At 34.8% G+C, this 20,185-nt stretch overlaps 1 long non-coding RNA gene across 5 annotated transcripts; it reads right to left on the bottom strand.

The window, feature by feature from the left end:
• Positions 1 to 657: 657 nt before the first annotated feature.
• On the bottom strand, positions 658 to 2,385 carry LOC124313910. Of its 5 annotated transcripts, none has more exons than XR_006911055.1 (3): positions 2,160 to 2,381; positions 988 to 2,072; positions 658 to 893 (listed from the first exon to the last, which is right to left on the bottom strand). It is a non-coding gene; the product is annotated as an uncharacterized LOC124313910 (long non-coding RNA). The 5 variants fall into 5 exon arrangements; XR_006911056.1 differs by having other exon boundaries at positions 2,202 to 2,381; XR_006911054.1 differs by having other exon boundaries at positions 988 to 1,657; positions 1,745 to 2,378.
• Positions 2,386 to 20,185: the final 17,800 nt, after the last annotated feature.

The following is a 20,185-nucleotide window of genomic DNA, read 5'->3' as shown; positions in this document are numbered from 1 at the left end:
CGTTCTCCCCTATACTCACGCAATATTTTTCTCGCCAAATCATATCTCGTCCAAGGAAACGCCATCACAAATTGCGAACAGCCAAAAATTTAAAGTGTAAAACTCCGTGTTGTGTTGAGACTCGGTTGGGTAGTCGAATGATGAAATGATGTTCATGTATAGGCCGCATCTTCCCGGTCATTACCTAAATGGCTAGATCAAGAAATAAAATGTAAACGAAATTTAAATTCAGTGGCATGACAAGATGAAGTTAACAGGTAACGCCAATCAGGTTTCCTGAGCAATCCAGAAGATAAAATGAGTCAATTTCGATGACAAAACGAATGATCCGCGTTGAACGTGTGGTCATTGCCTTGTTTTGGAGACAGCCAGACATTTGGTCTTATAGGCCATATCTAAATAAGAAACAAAAAAAAATGTTAAAATTGCTATTAGGATGACAACTTCACTAAATTGAATGTAAACAAAACTTCCATTTATGATCACAACATGAACCTCTTTTTTGGTTGTTGACAAACAGGGAGATTCAAGGGTGGCAGACAACGGGTTAGAAAACAAGGAATCTTGTTGACTGTGTAGTCCTTGTCCTTTTTGAACGAAGAAAGTTCAGTAACATCATAAGTGAACTTACACATGAAGCCATAAATCAGTTATCCAAGGCTCTCTAGAAAATGGAATGAAAGAATGGTCCATTCTGGGGTTGGTGATCTAGCAAGTCCAAAAGAAACAGCCGATAATTAAGATTAATTCTAATAAAACATGAGAAGAATTTAGGTTAGTTTAAGCTAGTGTTGGTTGTTAACTGTATAATTTCGATGGCACATTCAGTAGAATAGAATGAATTTGAACAAAATAGTTGACGGTAGGCTGCACCACTTTCACGTTTCCTCAGACTGCAAGTTTGATGAAAAACATTAAGGTTATCCAACATGTACACGGAATAGAACAAATAACTGACAAGTTACAGACAAAATCACTCGAATTTACCTGTGAATTCATTGGTAATTTTCGAAGAAAAGATCAACTTTTGACAGCAAGCCGCCGTAGTTGAAGGACTGGTCTTAACATACCCACAACACTTGAAAAGCGCATTTTTGTTCGCTTAGACCTAGCAATCAATCTTGAGAACTAGGACAGAGAACAAAGTTCACTCGCTAGTTTCATGCAAATTTTCGTGTCATGTTTGAATTAGCTGAATTGGTATGCCATGGAATACCATGCCACGTGAAGGAAGCAGACCACACGAGAAATGATGTTCCATAAAGAAGTGCGAAATTTCTCTACCAGGACTCCACGAGCCTCTGAAAAAGAAAACAATAGTTTTAGCAGTTCACATGTGGGTTTTTGCAACAAAACTATGTGCAATTAATGGAGGCTTTTTTCAGCAAACAAACACAAACAAAACGCTCTCGTCACTCGTGTTTTGTTCAATTGCAGACGATCTGAATCTGATACCGGATGTCACGAGATAAACTCGAAGCCGTCTTACGGTAAAAAATGACAATTGCCAATTGGATAAAACTTTAACAGGAGCTTTCTTCTTCCGATGTCACTGTCTTTAACCTGAAACAATAACAAGAATAAGTTCTTTTGGTCTATCTAATTGATTTTAATAACAAAATAACTATCATGCCTTGTTCGTGCAGGTTAAATCCTTCTGATTAAAAAACATAAAAAATAAATAAAAACAAATGGAAAAGAAAAACAGAATAACTGCTTATCAAAATTACTAAACAGAAAGTACCAGTAGGACTGGGTGAAAAGACACATCAATAATTACTCAAATTGCATGCTGTCTGGATCCGATACAATCAAGTCATCTGGTTGAGCCAATTAATAAGTAAATTCAGATCTCCATCCAACCCTGCAGAGAAATCATAGTCAATGATGCAATAGATCAGTATCCAATTTAACAGTATTGTGCAACTCAAATTAGTCATGCATGATACTCCCTGCACAATCCATTCCAATTTCCGTGCACATGAACATTGTGAAATGAATCAATTCAGTCTTCATGGATCCATGCATTCTTTAACAGAAAATGCAGATTCAATAAATTTTGTTCTTGGTCACTGAAAATCACAAATAATTGCAATCTGGAAAAGGCGTCAACTCAACACTGATAACATTCAACAAAGCACATGATCAAAAAACCTTACATTCTAAAAACCATTCAGGGAACAACTCTAATTAATACTCACGAAATAATAACTTAATTGGATTTGAAAACCAAATGACATTAATATAGCTACCGGCTGCTAGCTGATTCCAATGAAAATGAACTGCCAAACAACTACCAAAACCAATTGATTCTGCTACACAAATAACACTTCAGCACTTGCCATGTTGCCAAACTCATAAACATCGAAGCGAAAACAAGCAGATAATAACAAAGTTAATGCTTTAGGGAATTTTGAATTGAGTTTTAAAGAAATTCCATTGGTTATATTATTTAATATCCAATATTCATGTTCTCTTTGTCAAAGTGGTTCTTTTGTTTTCTAAGTATTGAAATGAGCGCCACCTGGTGGCAAGTTTTGGAACTAAATTTTATTTTGATCGCATCGTGCTCAGCGTGAAATTCTGATCAAGAATATGTTTGTTTCAAATGGTTCTGAGCAGTAGAAGTGCCTTTTTCTAAGTATTGAAATCAGCGCCACCTGGTGGCAAGTTTTGGAACTAAATTTTATTATGATCGCATCGTGCTCAGCGTGAAATTCTGATCAAGAATATGTTTGTTTCAAATGGTTCTGAGCAGTAGAAGTACATTTTCTAAGTATTGAAATCAGCGCCATGTAGTGACAAGTTTTGGAACTAAAATTTATTATGATCGCATCGTGCTCAGCGTGAAATTCTGATCAAGATTATGTTTGTTTCAAATGGTTCTGAGCAGTAGAAGTGCCTTTTTCTAAGTGTTGAAATCAGCGCCATCTAGTGACAAGTTTTGGAACTAAATTTTATTATGATCGCATCGTGTTCAGCGTTAAATTCTGATCAAGAATATGTTTGTTTCAAATGGTTCTGAGCAGTAGAAGTGCCATATTCTTAGTATTGAAATCAGCGCCATCTAGTGACAAGTTTTGGAACTAAATTTTATTATGATCGCTTCGTGTTCAGCGTTAAATTCTGATCAAGAATATGTTTGTTTCAAATGGTTCTGAGCAGTAGAAGTGCCTTTTTCTAAGTCTTGAAATCAGCGCCATCTAGTGACAAGTTTTGAACTAAATTTTATTATGATCGCATCGTGCTCAGCGTGAAATTCTGATCAAGAATATGTTTGTTTCAAATGGTTCTGAGCAGTAGAAGTGCCTTTTTCTAAGTGTTGAAATCAGCGCCATCTAGTGACAAGTTTTGGAACTAAAATTTATTATGATCGCATCGTGCTCAGCGTGAAATTCTGATCAAGAATATGTTTGCTTCAAATGGTTCTGAGCAGTAGAAGTACCTTTTCTAAGTATTGAAATCAGCGCCATCTAGTGACAAGTTTTTGAACTAAATTTTATTATGATCGCATCGTGTTCAGCGTTAAATTCTGATCAAGAATATGTTTGTTTCAAATGGTTCTGAGCAGTAGAAGTGCCTTTTTCGAAGTGTTGAAATCAGCGCCATCTAGTGACAAGTTTTGGAACTAAATTTTATTTTGATCGCGTCGTGTTCAGCGTGAAATTTTGATCAAGAATATTCCCTAGATTTCATGTTTCTGAGCAGATAAAGGGGTTTTTCTAAGTATTGAAATCAGCGCCATCTAGTGACAAGTTTTGGAACTAAATTTTATTTTGATCACATCGTGTTCAGCGTGAAATTCTGAACAAGAATATGTTTGTTTTAATTGGTTCTGAGCAGTAGAAGTGCCTTTTTCTAAGTGTTGAAATCAGCGCCATTTAGTGACAAGTTTTGACACTAAATTTTATTATGATCGCATCGTGTTCAGCGTGAAATTCTGATCAAGAATATGTTTGTTTCAAATGGTTCTGAGCAGTAGAAGTGCCTTTTTCTAAGTATTGAAATCAGCGCCATCAAGTGACAAGTTTTGGAACTAAATTTTATAATGATCGCATCGTGTTCAGCGTGAAATTCTGAACAAGAATATGTTTGTTTTAATTGGTTCTGAGCAGTAGAAGTGCCTTTTTCTAAGTGTTTAAATCAGCGCCATCTAGTGACAAGTTTTGGAACTAAATTTTATTTTGATCGCATCGTGTTCAGCGTGAAATTCTGATCAAGAATATGTTTGTTTCAAATGGTTCTGAGCTGTAGAAGTGCCTTTTTCTAAGTATTGAAATCAGCGCCATCTAGTGACAAGTTTTGGAACTAAATTTTATTTTGATCGCATCGTGTTCAGCGTTAAATTCTGATCAAAAATAGGTTTATTTCAAATGGTTCTGAGCAGTAGAAGTGCCTTTTTCTAAGTATTGAAATCAGCGCCATCTAGTGACAAGTTTTGGAACTAAATTTTATTTTGATCGCATCGTGTTCAGCGTTAAATTCTGATCAAAAATAGGTTTATTTCAAATGGTTCTGAGCAGTAGAAGTGCCTTTTTCTAAGTATTGAAATCAGCGCCATCTAGTGACAAGTTTTGGAACTAAATTTTATTTTTATCGCATCGTGTTCAGCGTAAAATTCTGATCAAGAGTATGTTTGTTTCAAATGGTTCTGAGCTGTAGAAGTGCCTTTTTCTAAGTATTGAAATCAGCGCCATCTAGTGACAAGTTTTGGAATTAAATTTTATTTTGATCGCATCGTGTTCAGCGTGAAATTCTGATCAAGAATATGTTTGTTTCAAATGGTTCTCAGCAGAAGAAGTGCCTTTTTGTAAGTATTGAAATCAGCGCCACCTGGTGGCAAGTTTTGGAAATAAATTTTATTTTGATCGCATCGTGTTCAGCGTGAAATTCTGATCAAAAATAGGTTTATTTCAAATGGTTCTGAGCAGTAGAAGTGCCTTTTTCTAAGTATTGAAATCAGCGCCATCAAGTGACAAGTTTGGAACTAAATTTTATTTTGATCGCATCGTGTTCAGCGTTAAATTCTGATCAAAAATAGGTTTATTTCAAATGGTTCTGAGCAGTAGAAGTGCCTTTTTCTAAGTATTGAAATCAGCGCCACCTGGTGGCAAGTTTTGGAAATAAATTTTATTTTTATCGCATCGTGTTCAGCGTGAAATTCTGATCAAGAATATGTTTGTTTCAAATGGTTCTGAGTAGTACAAGTGCGTTTTTCTAAGTATTGAAATCAGCGCCACCTGGGATTCAAGTTTAGGAACTAAATTTTATTTTGATCGCATCGTGTTCAGCGTTAAATTCTGATCAAAAATAGGTTTATTTCAAATGGTTCTGATCAGTAGAAGTGCCTTTTTCTAAGTATTGAAATCAGCGCCATCTAGTGACAAGTTTTGGAACTAAATTTTATTTTTATCGCATCGTGTTCAGCGTAAAATTCTGATCAAGAATATGATTGTTTCAAATGGTTCTGAGCTGTAAAAGTGCCTTTTTCTAAGTATTGAAATCAGCGCCATCTAGTGACAAGTTTTGGAACTAAATTTTATTTTGATCGCATCGTGTTCAGCGTTAAATTCTGATCAAAAATAGGTTTATTTCAAATGGTTCTGAGCAGTAGAAGTGCCTTTTTCTAAGTATTGAAATCAGCGCCATCTAGTGACAAGTTTTGGAACTAAATTTTATTTTTATCGCATCGTGTTCAGCGTAAAATTCTGATCAAGAATATGTTTGTTTCAAATGGTTCTGAGCTGTAGAAGTGCCTTTTTCTAAGTATTGAAATCAGCGCCATCTAGTGACAAGTTTTGGAACTAAATTTTATTTTGATCGCATCTTGTTCAGCGTTAAATTCTGATCAAAAATAGGTTTATTTCAAATGGTTCTGAGCAGTAGAAGTGCCTTTTTCTAAGTATTGAAATCAGCGCCATCTAGTGACAAGTTTTGGAACTAAATTTTATTTTTATCGCATCGTGTTCAGCGTGAAATTCTGATCAAGAATATGTTTGTTTCAAATGGTTCTGAGCAGTAGAAGTGCCTTTTTCTAAGTATTGAAATCAGCGCCATCTAGTGACAAGTTTTGGAACTAAATTTTATTTTGATCACATCGTGTTCAGCGTGAAATTCTGATCAAGAATATGTGTTTCAAATGGTTCTGAGCAGTAGAAAATCCTTTTTCTAAGTATTGAAATCAGCGCCATCTAGTGACAAGTTTTGGAACTAAATTTTATTATGATCGCATCGTGTTCAGCGTGAAATTCTGATCAAGAAAATGTTTGATTCAAATGGTTCTGTGCAGTAGAAGTGCCTTTTTCTAAGTGTTGAAATCAGCGCCATCTAGTGACAAGTTTTGGAACTAAATTTTTATAATGATCGCATCGTGTTCAGCGTGAAATTCTGATCTAGAATATACCCTAGATTTCATGTTTCTGAGCAGACAAAGGGGTTTTTCTAAGTATTGAAATCAGCGCCATCTAGTGACAAGTTTTGGAACTAAATTTTATTTTTATCGTATCGTGTTCAGCGTGAAATTCTGATCAAGAATATGTTTGTTTCAAATGGTTCTGAGTAGTACAAGTGCGTTTTTCTAAGTATTGAAATCAGCGCCACCTGGGATTCAAGTTTAGGAACTAAATTTTATTTTGATCGTATCGTGTTCAGCGTTAAATTCTGATTAAAAATAGGTTTATTTCAAATGGTTCTGAGCAGTAGAAGTGCCTTTTTCTAAGTATTGAAATCAGCGCCATCTAGTGACAAGTTTTGGAACTAAATTTTATTTTTATCGCATCGTGTTCAGCGTGAAATTCTGATCAAGAATATGATTGTTTCAAATGGTTCTGAGCTGTAGAAGTGCCTTTTTCTAAGTATTGAAATCAGCGCCATCTAGTGACAAGTTTTGGAACTAAATTTTATTTTGATCGCATCGTGTTCAGCGTTAAATTCTGATCAAAAATAGATTTATTTCAAATGGTTCTGAGCAGTAGAAGTGCCTTTTTCTAAGTATTGAAATCAGCGCCATCTAGTGACAAGTTTTGGAACTAAATTTTATTATGATCGCATCGTGTTCAGCGTGAAATTCTGATCAAGAAAATGTTTGATTCAAATGGTTCTGTGCAGTAGAAGTGCCTTTTTCTAAGTGTTGAAATCAGCGCCATCTAGTGACAAGTTTTGGAACTAAATTTTTATAATGATCGCATCGTGTTCAGCGTGAAATTCTGATCTAGAATATACCCTAGATTTCATGTTTCTGAGCAGACAAAGGGGTTTTTCTAAGTATTGAAATCAGCGCCATCTAGTGACAAGTTTTGGAACTAAATTTTATTTTTATCGTATCGTGTTCAGCGTGAAATTCTGATCAAGAATATGTTTGTTTCAAATGGTTCTGAGTAGTACAAGTGCGTTTTTCTAAGTATTGAAATCAGCGCCACCTGGGATTCAAGTTTAGGAACTAAATTTTATTTTGATCGTATCGTGTTCAGCGTTAAATTCTGATTAAAAATAGGTTTATTTCAAATGGTTCTGAGCAGTAGAAGTGCCTTTTTCTAAGTATTGAAATCAGCGCCATCTAGTGACAAGTTTTGGAACTAAATTTTATTTTTATCGCATCGTGTTCAGCGTGAAATTCTGATCAAGAATATGATTGTTTCAAATGGTTCTGAGCTGTAGAAGTGCCTTTTTCTAAGTATTGAAATCAGCGCCATCTAGTGACAAGTTTTGGAACTAAATTTTATTTTGATCGCATCGTGTTCAGCGTTAAATTCTGATCAAAAATAGATTTATTTCAAATGGTTCTGAGCAGTAGAAGTGCCTTTTTCTAAGTATTGAAATCAGCGCCATCTAGTGACAAGTTTTGGAACTAAATTTTATTTTTATCGCATCGTGTTCAGCGTGAAATTCTGATCAAGAATATGTTTGTTTCAAATGGTTCTGAGTAGTACAAGTGCGTTTTTCTAAGTATTGAAATCAGCGCCACCTGGGATTCAAGTTTAGGAACTAAATTTTATTTTGATCGCATCGTGTTCAGCGTTAAATTCTGAACAAAAATAGATTTATTTCAAATGGTTCTGAGCAGTAGAAGTGCCTTTTTCTAAGTATTGAAATCAGCGCCATCTAGTGACAAGTTTTGGAACTAAATTTTATTTTGATCGCATCGTGTTCAGCGTGAAATTCTGATCAAGAATATGTTTGTTTCAAATGGTTCTGAGTAGTACAAGTGCGTTTTTCTAAGTATTGAAATCAGCGCCACCTGGGATTCAAGTTTAGGAACTAAATTTTATTTTGATCGCATCGTGTTCAGCGTTAAATTCTGATCAAAAATAGGTTTATTTCAAATGGTTCTGAGCAGTAGAAGTGCCTTTTTCTAAGTATTGAAATCAGCGCCATCTAGTGACAAGTTTTGGAATTAAATTTTATTTTGATCGCATCGTGTTCAGCGTGAAATTCTGATCAAGAATATGTTTGTTTCAAATGGTTCTCAGCAGAAAAATTGCCTTTTTGTAAGTATTGAAATCAGCGCCACCTGGTGGCAAGTTTTGGAAATAAATTTTATTTTGATCGCATCGTGTTCAGCGTGAAATTCTGATCAAGAATATGATTGTTTCAAATGGTTCTGAGCTGTAGAAGTGCCTTTTTCTAAGTATTGAAATCAGCGCCATCAAGTGACAAGTTTTGGAACTAAATTTTATTTTGATCGCATCGTGTTCAGCGTGAAATTCTGATCAAGAATATGATTGTTTCAAATGGTTCTGAGCTGTAGAAGTGCCTTTTTCTAAGTATTGAAATCAGCGCCATCAAGTGACAAGTTTGGAACTAAATTTTATTTTGATCGCATCGTGTTCAGCGTTAAATTCTGATCAAAAATAGATTTATTTCAAATGGTTCTGAGCAGTAGAAGTGCCTTTTTCTAAGTATTGAAATCAGCGCCACCTGGTGGCAAGTTTTGGAAATAAATTTTATTTTTATCGCATCGTGTTCAGCGTGAAATTCTGATCAAGAATATGTTTGTTTCAAATAGTTCTGAGCAGTAGAAGTGCCTTTTTCTAAGTTTTGAAATCAGCGTCACCTGGTGGCAAGTTTTGGAACTAAATTTTATTATGATCGCATCGTGCTCAGCGTGAAATTCTGATCAAGAATATGTTTGTTTCAAATGGTTCTGAGTAGTACAAGTGCGTTTTTCTAAGTATTGAAATCAGCGCCACCTGGGATTCAAGTTTAGGAACTAAATTTTATTTTGATCGCATCGTGTTCAGCGTTAAATTCTGAACAAAAATAGATTTATTTCAAATGGTTCTGAGCAGTAGAAGTGCCTTTTTCTAAGTATTGAAATCAGCGCCACCTGGTGGCAAGTTTTGGAAATAAATTTTATTTTGATCGCATCGTGTTCAGCGTTAAATTCTGATCTAGAATATACCCTAGATTTCATGTTTCTGAGCAGACAAAGGGGTTTTTCTAAGTATTGAAATCAGCGCCATCTAGTGACATGTTTTGGAACTAAATTTTATTTTTATCGCATCGTGTTCAGCGTGAAATTCTGATCAAGAATATGTTTGTTTCAAATGGTTCTGAGTAGTACAAGTGCGTTTTTCTAAGTATTGAAATCAGCGCCACCTGGGATTCAAGTTTAGGAACTAAATTTTATTTTGATCGCATCGTGTTCAGCGTTAAATTCTGATTAAAAATAGGTTTATTTCAAATGGTTCTGAGCAGTAGAAGTACCTTTTTCTAAGTATTGAAATCAGCGCCATCTAGTGACAAGTTTTGGAACTAAATTTTATTTTTATCGCATCGTGTTCAGCGTGAAATTCTGATCAAGAATATGTTTGTTTCAAATGGTTCTCAGCAGAAGAAGTGCCTTTTTGTAAGTATTGAAATCAGCGCCACCTGGTGGCAAGTTTTGGAAATAAATTTTATTTTGATCGCATCGTGTTCAGCGTGAAATTCTGATCAAAAATAGGTTTATTTCAAATGGTTCTGAGCAGTAGAAGTGCCTTTTTCTAAGTATTGAAATCAGCGCCATCTAGTGACAAGTTTTGGAACTAAATTTTATTTTTATCGCATCGTGTTCAGCGTGAAATTCTGATCAAGAATATGTTTGTTTCAAATGGTTCTGAGTAGTACAAGTGCGTTTTTCTAAGTATTGAAATCAGCGCCACCTGGGATTCAAGTTTAGGAACTAAATTTTATTTTGATCGCATCGTGTTCAGCGTTAAATTCTGATCAAAAATAGGTTTATTTCAAATGGTTCTGAGCAGTAGAAGTGCCTTTTTCTAAGTATTGAAATCAGCGCCATCTAGTGACAAGTTTTGGAATTAAATTTTATTTTGATCGCATCGTGTTCAGCGTGAAATTCTGATCAAGAATATGTTTGTTTCAAATGGTTCTCAGCAGAAAAATTGCCTTTTTGTAAGTATTGAAATCAGCGCCACCTGGTGGCAAGTTTTGGAAATAAATTTTATTTTGATCGCATCGTGTTCAGCGTGAAATTCTGATCAAGAATATGATTGTTTCAAATGGTTCTGAGCTGTAGAAGTGCCTTTTTCTAAGTATTGAAATCAGCGCCATCAAGTGACAAGTTTTGGAACTAAATTTTATTTTGATCGCATCGTGTTCAGCGTGAAATTCTGATCAAGAATATGATTGTTTCAAATGGTTCTGAGCTGTAGAAGTGCCTTTTTCTAAGTATTGAAATCAGCGCCATCAAGTGACAAGTTTGGAACTAAATTTTATTTTGATCGCATCGTGTTCAGCGTTAAATTCTGATCAAAAATAGATTTATTTCAAATGGTTCTGAGCAGTAGAAGTGCCTTTTTCTAAGTATTGAAATCAGCGCCACCTGGTGGCAAGTTTTGGAAATAAATTTTATTTTTATCGCATCGTGTTCAGCGTGAAATTCTGATCAAGAATATGTTTGTTTCAAATAGTTCTGAGCAGTAGAAGTGCCTTTTTCTAAGTTTTGAAATCAGCGTCACCTGGTGGCAAGTTTTGGAACTAAATTTTATTATGATCGCATCGTGCTCAGCGTGAAATTCTGATCAAGAATATGTTTGTTTCAAATGGTTCTGAGTAGTACAAGTGCGTTTTTCTAAGTATTGAAATCAGCGCCACCTGGGATTCAAGTTTAGGAACTAAATTTTATTTTGATCGCATCGTGTTCAGCGTTAAATTCTGAACAAAAATAGATTTATTTCAAATGGTTCTGAGCAGTAGAAGTGCCTTTTTCTAAGTATTGAAATCAGCGCCACCTGGTGGCAAGTTTTGGAAATAAATTTTATTTTGATCGCATCGTGTTCAGCGTTAAATTCTGATCTAGAATATACCCTAGATTTCATGTTTCTGAGCAGACAAAGGGGTTTTTCTAAGTATTGAAATCAGCGCCATCTAGTGACATGTTTTGGAACTAAATTTTATTTTTATCGCATCGTGTTCAGCGTGAAATTCTGATCAAGAATATGTTTGTTTCAAATGGTTCTGAGTAGTACAAGTGCGTTTTTCTAAGTATTGAAATCAGCGCCACCTGGGATTCAAGTTTAGGAACTAAATTTTATTTTGATCGCATCGTGTTCAGCGTTAAATTCTGATTAAAAATAGGTTTATTTCAAATGGTTCTGAGCAGTAGAAGTACCTTTTTCTAAGTATTGAAATCAGCGCCATCAAGTGACAAGTTTGGAACTAAATTTTATTTTGATCGCATCGTGTTCAGCGTGAAATTCTGATCAAGAATATGTGTTTCAAATGGTTCTGAGCAGTAGAAAATCCTTTTTCTAAGTATTGAAATCAGCGCCATCTAGTGACAAGTTTTGGAACTAAATTTTATTTTGATCGCATCGTGTTCAGCGTGAAATTCTGATCAAGAATATGATTGTTTCAAATGGTTCTGAGCTGTAGAAGTGCCTTTTTCTAAGTATTGAAATCAGCGCCATCAAGTGACAAGTTTGGAACTAAATTTTATTTTGATCGCATCGTGTTCAGCGTTAAATTCTGATCAAAAATAGATTTATTTCAAATGGTTCTGAGCAGTAGAAGTGCCTTTTTCTAAGTATTGAAATCAGCGCCACCTGGTGGCAAGTTTTGGAAATAAATTTTATTTTTATCGCATCGTGTTCAGCGTGAAATTCTGATCAAGAATATGTTTGTTTCAAATAGTTCTGAGCAGTAGAAGTGCCTTTTTCTAAGTTTTGAAATCAGCGTCACCTGGTGGCAAGTTTTGGAACTAAATTTTATTATGATCGCATCGTGCTCAGCGTGAAATTCTGATCAAGAATATGTTTGTTTCAAATGGTTCTGAGTAGTACAAGTGCGTTTTTCTAAGTATTGAAATCAGCGCCACCTGGGATTCAAGTTTAGGAACTAAATTTTATTTTGATCGCATCGTGTTCAGCGTTAAATTCTGAACAAAAATAGATTTATTTCAAATGGTTCTGAGCAGTAGAAGTGCCTTTTTCTAAGTATTGAAATCAGCGCCACCTGGTGGCAAGTTTTGGAAATAAATTTTATTTTGATCGCATCGTGTTCAGCGTTAAATTCTGATCTAGAATATACCCTAGATTTCATGTTTCTGAGCAGACAAAGGGGTTTTTCTAAGTATTGAAATCAGCGCCATCTAGTGACATGTTTTGGAACTAAATTTTATTTTTATCGCATCGTGTTCAGCGTGAAATTCTGATCAAGAATATGTTTGTTTCAAATGGTTCTGAGTAGTACAAGTGCGTTTTTCTAAGTATTGAAATCAGCGCCACCTGGGATTCAAGTTTAGGAACTAAATTTTATTTTGATCGCATCGTGTTCAGCGTTAAATTCTGATTAATAATAGGTTTATTTCAAATGGTTCTGAGCAGTAGAAGTACCTTTTTCTAAGTATTGAAATCAGCGCCATCTAGTGACAAGTTTTGGAACTAAATTTTATTTTTATCGCATCGTGTTCAGCGTGAAATTCTGATCAAGAATATGTTTGTTTCAAATGGTTCTCAGCAGAAGAAGTGCCTTTTTGTAAGTATTGAAATCAGCGCCACCTGGTGGCAAGTTTTGGAAATAAATTTTATTTTGATCGCATCGTGTTCAGCGTGAAATTCTGATCAAAAATAGGTTTATTTCAAATGGTTCTGAGCAGTAGAAGTGCCTTTTTCTAAGTATTGAAATCAGCGCCATCTAGTGACAAGTTTTGGAACTAAATTTTATTTTTATCGCATCGTGTTCAGCGTGAAATTCTGATCAAGAATATGTTTGTTTCAAATGGTTCTGAGTAGTACAAGTGCGTTTTTCTAAGTATTGAAATCAGCGCCACCTGGGATTCAAGTTTAGGAACTAAATTTTATTTTGATCGCATCGTGTTCAGCGTTAAATTCTGATCAAAAATAGGTTTATTTCAAATGGTTCTGAGCAGTAGAAGTGCCTTTTTCTAAGTATTGAAATCAGCGCCATCTAGTGACAAGTTTTGGAATTAAATTTTATTTTGATCGCATCGTGTTCAGCGTGAAATTCTGATCAAGAATATGTTTGTTTCAAATGGTTCTCAGCAGAAAAATTGCCTTTTTGTAAGTATTGAAATCAGCGCCACCTGGTGGCAAGTTTTGGAAATAAATTTTATTTTGATCGCATCGTGTTCAGCGTGAAATTCTGATCAAAAATAGGTTTATTTCAAATGGTTCTGAGCAGTAGAAGTGCCTTTTTCTAAGTATTGAAATCAGCGCCATCAAGTGACAAGTTTGGAACTAAATTTTATTTTGATCGCATCGTGTTCAGCGTGAAATTCTGATCAAGAATATGTGTTTCAAATGGTTCTGAGCAGTAGAAAATCCTTTTTCTAAGTATTGAAATCAGCGCCATCTAGTGACAAGTTTTGGAACTAAATTTTATTATGATCGCATCGTGTTCAGCGTGAAATTCTGATCAAGAAAATGTTTGATTCAAATGGTTCTGTGCAGTAGAAGTGCCTTTTTCTAAGTGTTGAAATCAGCGTCATCTAGTGACAAGTTTTGGAACTAAATTTTTATAATGATCGCATCGTGTTCAGCGTGAAATTCTGATCTAGAATATACCCTAGATTTCATGTTTCTGAGCAGACAAAGGGGTTTTTCTAAGTATTGAAATCAGCGCCATCTAGTGACATGTTTTGGAACTAAATTTTATTTTTATCGTATCGTGTTCAGCGTGAAATTCTGATCAAGAATATGTTTGTTTCAAATGGTTCTGAGTAGTACAAGTGCGTTTTTCTAAGTATTGAAATCAGCGCCACCTGGGATTCAAGTTTAGGAACTAAATTTTATTTTGATCGTATCGTGTTCAGCGTTAAATTCTGATTAAAAATAGGTTTATTTCAAATGGTTCTGAGCAGTAGAAGTGCCTTTTTCTAAGTATTGAAATCAGCGCCATCTAGTGACAAGTTTTGGAACTAAATTTTATTTTTATCGCATCGTGTTCAGCGTGAAATTCTGATCAAGAATATGATTGTTTCAAATGGTTCTGAGCTGTAGAAGTGCCTTTTTCTAAGTATTGAAATCAGCGCCATCTAGTGACAAGTTTTGGAACTAAATTTTATTTTGATCGCATCGTGTTCAGCGTGAAATTCTGATCAAAAATAGATTTATTTCAAATGGTTCTGAGCAGTAGAAGTGCCTTTTTCTAAGTATTGAAATCAGCGCCATCTAGTGACAAGTTTTGGAACTAAATTTTATTTTTATCGCATCGTGTTCAGCGTGAAATTCTGATCAAGAATATGTTTGTTTCAAATGGTTCTGAGTAGTACAAGTGCGTTTTTCTAAGTATTGAAATCAGCGCCACCTGGGATTCAAGTTTAGGAACTAAATTTTATTTTGATCGCATCGTGTTCAGCGTTAAATTCTGATCAAAAATAGGTTTATTTCAAATGGTTCTGAGCAGTAGAAGTGCCTTTTTCTAAGTATTGAAATCAGCGCCATCTAGTGACAAGTTTTGGAATTAAATTTTATTTTGATCGCATCGTGTTCAGCGTGAAATTCTGATCAAGAATATGTTTGTTTCAAATGGTTCTCAGCAGAAAAATTGCCTTTTTGTAAGTATTGAAATCAGCGCCACCTGGTGGCATGTTTTGGAAATAAATTTTATTTTGATCGCATCGTGTTCAGCGTGAAATTCTGATCAAGAATATGATTGTTTCAAATGGTTCTGAGCTGTAGAAGTGCCTTTTTCTAAGTATTGAAATCAGCGCCATCAAGTGACAAGTTTTGGAACTAAATTTTATTTTGATCGCATCGTGTTCAGCGTGAAATTCTGATCAAGAATATGATTGTTTCAAATGGTTCTGAGCTGTAGAAGTGCCTTTTTCTAAGTATTGAAATCAGCGCCATCAAGTGACAAGTTTGGAACTAAATTTTATTTTGATCGCATCGTGTTCAGCGTGAAATTCTGATCAAGAATATGTGTTTCAAATGGTTCTGAGCAGTAGAAAATCCTTTTTCTAAGTATTGAAATCAGCGCCATCTAGTGACAAGTTTTGGAACTAAATTTTATTATGATCGCATCGTGTTCAGCGTGAAATTCTGATCAAGAAAATGTTTGATTCAAATGGTTCTGTGCAGTAGAAGTGCCTTTTTCTAAGTGTTGAAATCAGCGTCATCTAGTGACAAGTTTTGGAACTAAATTTTTATAATGATCGCATCGTGTTCAGCGTGAAATTCTGATCTAGAATATACCCTAGATTTCATGTTTCTGAGCAGACAAAGGGGTTTTTCTAAGTATTGAAATCAGCGCCATCTAGTGACATGTTTTGGAACTAAATTTTATTTTTATCGTATCGTGTTCAGCGTGAAATTCTGATCAAGAATATGTTTGTTTCAAATGGTTCTGAGTAGTACAAGTGCGTTTTTCTAAGTATTGAAATCAGCGCCACCTGGGATTCAAGTTTAGGAACTAAATTTTATTTTGATCGTATCGTGTTCAGCGTTAAATTCTGATTAAAAATAGGTTTATTTCAAATGGTTCTGAGCAGTAGAAGTGCCTTTTTCTAAGTATTGAAATCAGCGCCATCTAGTGACAAGTTTTGGAACTAAATTTTATTTTTATCGCATCGTGTTCAGCGTGAAATTCTGATCAAGAATATGATTGTTTCAAATGGTTCTGAGCTGTAGAAGTGCCTTTTTCTAAGTATTGAAATCAGCGCCATCTAGTGACAAGTTTTGGAACTAAATTTTATTTTGATCGCATCGTGTTCAGCGTGAAATTCTGATCAAAAATAGATTTATTTCAAATGGTTCTGAGCAGTAGAAGTGCCTTTTTCTAAGTATTGAAATCAGCGCCATCTAGTGACAAGTTTTGGAACTAAATTTTATTTTTATCGCATCGTGTTCAGCGTGAAATTCTGATCAAGAATATGTTTGTTTCAAATGGTTCTGAGTAGTACAAGTGCGTTTTTCTAAGTATTGAAATCAGCGCCACCTGGGATTCAAGTTTAGGAACTAAATTTTATTTTGATCGCATCGTGTTCAGCGTTAAATTCTGAACAAAAATAGATTTATTTCAAATGGTTCTGAGCAGTAGAAGTGCCTTTTTCTAAGTATTGAAATCAGCGCCATCTAGTGACAAGTTTTGGAACTAAATTTTATTTTGATCGCATCGTGTTCAGCGTGAAATTCTGATCAAGAATATGTTTGTTTCAAATGGTTCTGAGTAGTACAAGTGCGTTTTTCTAAGTATTGAAATCAGCGCCACCTGGGATTCAAGTTTAGGAACTAAATTTTATTTTGATCGCATCGTGTTCAGCGTTAAATTCTGAACAAAAATAGATTTATTTCAAATGGTTCTGAGCAGTAGAAGTGCCTTTTTCTAAGTATTGAAATCAGCGCCATCTAGTGACAAGTTTTGGAACTAAATTTTATTTTGATCGCATCGTGTTCAGCGTGAAATTCTGATCAAGAATATGTTTGTTTCAAATGGTTCTGAGTAGTACAAGTGCGTTTTTCTAAGTATTGAAATCAGCGCCACCTGGGATTCAAGTTTAGGAACTAAATTTTATTTTGATCGCATCGTGTTCAGCGTTAAATTCTGATCAAAAATAGGTTTATTTCAAATGGTTCTGAGCAGTAGAAGTGCCTTTTTCTAAGTATTGAAATCAGCGCCATCTAGTGACAAGTTTTGGAATTAAATTTTATTTTGATCGCATCGTGTTCAGCGTGAAATTCTGATCAAGAATATGTTTGTTTCAAATGGTTCTCAGCAGAAAAATTGCCTTTTTGTAAGTATTGAAATCAGCGCCACCTGGTGGCATGTTTTGGAAATAAATTTTATTTTGATCGCATCGTGTTCAGCGTGAAATTCTGATCAAGAATATGATTGTTTCAAATGGTTCTGAGCTGTAGAAGTGCCTTTTTCTAAGTATTGAAATCAGCGCCATCAAGTGACAAGTTTTGGAACTAAATTTTATTTTGATCGCATCGTGTTCAGCGTGAAATTCTGATCAAGAATATGATTGTTTCAAATGGTTCTGAGCTGTAGAAGTGCCTTTTTCTAAGTATTGAAATCAGCGCCATCAAGTGACAAGTTTGGAACTAAATTTTATTTTGATCGCATCGTGTTCAGCGTGAAATTCTGATCAAGAATATGTGTTTCAAATGGTTCTGAGCAGTAGAAAATCCTTTTTCTAAGTATTGAAATCAGCGCCATCTAGTGACAAGTTTTGGAACTAAATTTTATTATGATCGCATCGTGTTCAGCGTGAAATTCTGATCAAGAAAATGTTTGATTCAAATGGTTCTGTGCAGTAGAAGTGCCTTTTTCTAAGTGTTGAAATCAGCGTCATCTAGTGACAAGTTTTGGAACTAAATTTTTATAATGATCGCATCGTGTTCAGCGTGAAATTCTGATCTAGAATATACCCTAGATTTCATGTTTCTGAGCAGACAAAGGGGTTTTTCTAAGTATTGAAATCAGCGCCATCTAGTGACATGTTTTGGAACTAAATTTTATTTTTATCGTATCGTGTTCAGCGTGAAATTCTGATCAAGAATATGTTTGTTTCAAATGGTTCTGAGTAGTACAAGTGCGTTTTTCTAAGTATTGAAATCAGCGCCACCTGGGATTCAAGTTTAGGAACTAAATTTTATTTTGATCGTATCGTGTTCAGCGTTAAATTCTGATTAAAAATAGGTTTATTTCAAATGGTTCTGAGCAGTAGAAGTGCCTTTTTCTAAGTATTGAAATCAGCGCCATCTAGTGACAAGTTTTGGAACTAAATTTTATTTTTATCGCATCGTGTTCAGCGTGAAATTCTGATCAAGAATATGATTGTTTCAAATGGTTCTGAGCTGTAGAAGTGCCTTTTTCTAAGTATTGAAATCAGCGCCATCTAGTGACAAGTTTTGGAACTAAATTTTATTTTGATCGCATCGTGTTCAGCGTGAAATTCTGATCAAAAATAGATTTATTTCAAATGGTTCTGAGCAGTAGAAGTGCCTTTTTCTAAGTATTGAAATCAGCGCCATCTAGTGACAAGTTTTGGAACTAAATTTTATTTTTATCGCATCGTGTTCAGCGTGAAATTCTGATCAAGAATATGTTTGTTTCAAATGGTTCTGAGTAGTACAAGTGCGTTTTTCTAAGTATTGAAATCAGCGCCACCTGGGATTCAAGTTTAGGAACTAAATTTTATTTTGATCGCATCGTGTTCAGCGTTAAATTCTGAACAAAAATAGATTTATTTCAAATGGTTCTGAGCAGTAGAAGTGCCTTTTTCTAAGTATTGAAATCAGCGCCATCTAGTGACAAGTTTTGGAACTAAATTTTATTTTGATCGCATCGTGTTCAGCGTGAAATTCTGATCAAGAATATGTTTGTTTCAAATGGTTCTGAGTAGTACAAGTGCGTTTTTCTAAGTATTGAAATCAGCGCCACCTGGGATTCAAGTTTAGGAACTAAATTTTATTTTGATCGCATCGTGTTCAGCGTTAAATTCTGATCAAAAATAGGTTTATTTCAAATGGTTCTGAGCAGTAGAAGTGCCTTTTTCTAAGTATTGAAATCAGCGCCATCTAGTGACAAGTTTTGGAATTAAATTTTATTTTGATCGCATCGTGTTCAGCGTGAAATTCTGATCAAGAATATGTTTGTTTCAAATGGTTCTCAGCAGAAAAATTGCCTTTTTGTAAGTATTGAAATCAGCGCCACCTGGTGGCAAGTTTTGGAAATAAATTTTATTTTGATCGCATCGTGTTCAGCGTGAAATTCTGATCAAGAATATGATTGTTTCAAATGGTTCTGAGCTGTAGAAGTGCCTTTTTCTAAGTATTGAAATCAGCGCCATCAAGTGACAAGTTTTGGAACTAAATTTTATTTTGATCGCATCGTGTTCAGCGTGAAATTCTGATCAAGAATATGATTGTTTCAAATGGTTCTGAGCTGTAGAAGTGCCTTTTTCTAAGTATTGAAATCAGCGCCATCAAGTGACAAGTTTGGAACTAAATTTTATTTTGATCGCATCGTGTTCAGCGTTAAATTCTGATCAAAAATAGATTTATTTCAAATGGTTCTGAGCAGTAGAAGTGCCTTTTTCTAAGTATTGAAATCAGCGCCACCTGGTGGCAAGTTTTGGAAATAAATTTTATTTTTATCGCATCGTGTTCAGCGTGAAATTCTGATCAAGAATATGTTTGTTTCAAATAGTTCTGAGCAGTAGAAGTGCCTTTTTCTAAGTTTTGAAATCAGCGTCACCTGGTGGCAAGTTTTGGAACTAAATTTTATTATGATCGCATCGTGCTCAGCGTGAAATTCTGATCAAGAATATGTTTGTTTCAAATGGTTCTGATTAATACAAGTGCGTTTTTCTAAGTATTGAAATCAGCGCCACCTGGGATTCAAGTTTAGGAACTAAATTTTATTTTGATCGCATCGTGTTCAGCGTTAAATTCTGAACAAAAATAGATTTATTTCAAATGGTTCTGAGCAGTAGAAGTGCCTTTTTCTAAGTATTGAAATCAGCGCCATCTAGTGACAAGTTTTGGAACTAAATTTTATTTTTATCGCATCGTGTTCAGCGTGAAATTCTGATCAAGAATATGTTTGTTTCAAATGGTTCTGAGTAGTACAAGTGCGTTTTTCTAAGTATTAAAATCAGCGCCACCTGGGATTCAAGTTTAGGAACTAAATTTTATTTTGATCGCATCGTGTTCAGCGTTAAATTCTGATCAAAAATAGGTTTATTTCAAATGGTTCTGAGCAGTAGAAGTGCCTT

Source organism: Daphnia pulicaria, chromosome 10 (assembly GCF_021234035.1).
Source record: "Daphnia pulicaria isolate SC F1-1A chromosome 10, SC_F0-13Bv2, whole genome shotgun sequence".
NCBI classification, from domain to species: Eukaryota; Metazoa; Arthropoda; class Branchiopoda; order Diplostraca; family Daphniidae; genus Daphnia; species Daphnia pulicaria.
This window is presented reverse-complemented; position numbering and strand designations above follow the sequence as displayed.